The sequence below is a fragment of the Arachis ipaensis genome, chromosome B07, assembly GCF_000816755.2.
Source record: "Arachis ipaensis cultivar K30076 chromosome B07, Araip1.1, whole genome shotgun sequence".
Taxonomy (NCBI): Eukaryota; Viridiplantae; Streptophyta; class Magnoliopsida; order Fabales; family Fabaceae; genus Arachis; species Arachis ipaensis.
Genome location: NC_029791.2, coordinates 61,807,511 through 61,810,734, shown reverse-complemented (window position 1 = coordinate 61,810,734; position 3,224 = coordinate 61,807,511).

Genomic DNA, 3,224 nt, shown 5'->3' with positions numbered 1-3,224 from the left:
TGGTTAACAAACTAACGATCAATTGATTACCTAGATTAGACCTTTTTATTTTTTTATTTACTATTCCATTTAATTTCCCCCTGGGAATTCTGTTCATATGGTGAAGGCAGTTCCAATTTAATTCTCTTATTGTTTTTGTCTATGCAGAATAACAAGGATAAAGAACCGCTTCAGTATGATCCTAAGATTGAAAGAACTCTATGGCGGCAGAGCAGCAATCCAAGAATCAAAGAGTTGAAGAAGATATTGAAGAAGTGGTTGAAAAAGAGTTTTCTGGACAAGATATGGTAGAAAACAACAATGCCAATATTCCTCCACCTAGGAGAATTCTTGGTTCTTTCACTACTCCTAAACTAGGGAGTTGTGGAAGCAGCATTGTAACGCTTACTGTCAATGCCAACAATTTTGAAATGAAGCTGCAGCTTGTTACATTGGTTCAGCAAAATTTTCAGTTCAATGGGAGCCCGCAGGAGGATTGGTGCACGAATTGTAAATCACACTTTTCACAACTCGTACCACTAACCAGCAAGTGCACTGGGTCGTCTAAGTAATACCTTACGTGAGTAAGGGTCGAATCCCACGGAGATTGTTGGTTTGAAGCAATCTATGGTTATCTTGTAATTCTTAGTCAGGATATCAATTGTAATTATCAGTTTGGGTTGCGAAAAATAAAAGAGCATGAATTAAATACTTGTTATGCAGTAATGGAGAATATGTTAGAGTTTTGGAGATGCTTTGTCTTCTGAATCTCTGCTTTCCCCCTGTCTTCTTCTTCACGCATGCAAGGTTCCTTCTATGGCAAGCTGTGTGTTTGTGGATCACCGTTGTCAATGGCTACCATCTGTCCTCTCAATGAAAATGGTCCAGGTGCGCTGTCACCGCACGGCTAATCATCGTTGGTTCTCACTCATGGTGGAATAGGATCCGTTGGTCCTTTTGCGTCTGTCACTACGCCCAACCTTTGTGAGTTTGAAGCTCGTCACAGTCATTCAATCCCTGAATCCTACTCGGAATACCACAGACAAGGTTTAGACTTTCCGGATTCTCAAGAATGCTGCCAATGGATTCTAGCTTATACCACGAAGATTCTGATTAAGGAATCCAAGAGATACTTATTCATAGTAAAGTCCAGAAATATGAAATTTTCCTAGAAACTAATGAAAATATACTAAAAACTAACTAAAACATACTAAAAACTACATGAAATTAACCCCAAAAAGCGTATAAAATATCCGCTCATCACAACACCAAACTTAAACTGTTGCTTGTCCCCAAGCAACTAGACAAATAAAATAGAATACAAATAAGTCAAGAAGCAATAATATCTCAGAGTTTTTTGAGGGAAGCTCATATTCTAATTAGATGAGCGGGACTAGTAGCTTTTTGCTTCCGAACAGTTTTGGCATCTCACTTTATCCATTGAAGCTCAGAATGATTGGCTTCTATAGGAACTTAGAATTCAGATAGTGTTATTGATTCTCCTAGTTCAATATGTTGATTCTTGAACACAGCTACTTTATGAGTCTTGGCCGTGGCCCTAAGCACTTTGTTTTTCAGTATTACCACCAGATACATAAATGCCACAGACACATAATTGGGTGAACCTTTTTAGATTGTGACTCAGCTTTGCTAAAGTCCCCAGTTAGAGGTGTCCAGGGTTCTTAAGCACACTCTTCTTTTTGCTTTTGGACCTTGACTTTAACCACTCAGTCTCAAGTTTTCACTTGACACCTTCACGCCACAAGCATATGGTTAGGGACAGCTTGGTTTAGCCGCGTAGGCCAGGATTTGATTCCTTTAGGCCCTCCTATCACTGATGCTCAAAGCCTTGGATCCTTTTTATTACCCTTGCCTTTTGGTTTTAAGGGCTATTGGCTTTTTCTGCTTGCCTTCTCTTTTTCTTTTTCTTCTTCTTTTATTTTCGCCATTTTTTTCTGCAAGCTTTTGTATTCACTGCTTTTTCTTGCTTCAAGAATCATTTTTTATGATTTTTCAGATTATCAGATAACATTTCTCCTTTTTCATCATTCTTTCAAGAGCCAACATATTTAACATTCATAAATATCAAATTCAGAAGACATATGCACTGTTCAAGCATTCATTCATAAGATAAAAAGCATTGCCACCACATGTAAATAATTAGAATTTTTCTTATTAAAAACTCGAAAAATATTGTCTCTTTATTCTAAAGAAAATCTGCTATTTTATTCATGTTTAATGATGATGAGAAAAATAAATTATAGCTTAATTGGAGATAAAATCAAAATATAGATACTAATTACTACTACTCATACATAACTTCTAGGGTAAAACTCAAACAAGAACAATTATCACAGAGTTAAGGCTAAGATTAGAACTCAACAACCTTGAATTTGGGAGGTGGATGCCTCTTTAGTCTGTGGAGTGCTTGGCCCTTCAAGAGATAGTTTCTGACGCTTTAATTCCTTCAGTTCACGCCCTTGCTCTTCTTGTTCTCTAAGTAATTTGCAGAGCATGCTGTTTTGATTTTGCTGTTCTTCCTTCAGTTGATCCACAGCTTCTTGCAACTTGGTGACAGATGCTTCTAGGCGCTTCCAGTATTCAATTTGAGGGATTTCCGGGAGGAACTCCTCTGCTTTTCTCTTGATGGGGTCGTCCTGCACTTGTTGTCCTTCCATAGACTTTTTGGTGATTGGTTGCTCAACTGAGATATACTTATCTACTCCATCTTTATCCCAGCATCTTTACATAACAGAGAAACTAAGCTTGGATAGGCCAATTTGGCATCTTTGGAGTTCTTGTTTGCAATTTTGTAAAGCTCACAAGCAATCAGCTGATGAACTTCCACTTCTTTTTCCAGCATAATGCAATGAATCATCACTGCTCTTCTGATGGTGACTTCAGAGCAGTTGCTAGTGGGCAGAATAGAGCGCCCAATGAAGTCCAGCCAGCCTCTGGCGACTGGTTTGAGATCTCCTCTTTTGAGTTGGTTTGGGGCACCCTTTGTGTTGGTTGTCCATTTAGCTCCAGGGAGGCATATGTCCTCTAGGATTTTGTCCAAGCTTAGGTTTGATCTCATCATTCTCCTATTGAAGGAATCTGGGTCATCTTGCAGTTGAGCCAGCTTGAAGATCTCCCTTATTTTGTCAAGGTGGGTGTGAACAATCTTCCCTCTAACTAGAGTTCTATAGTCATAGAATGCGGTTCCAGCTATTCTCTGCCTGTCCGTCTACCACAGATTAGCG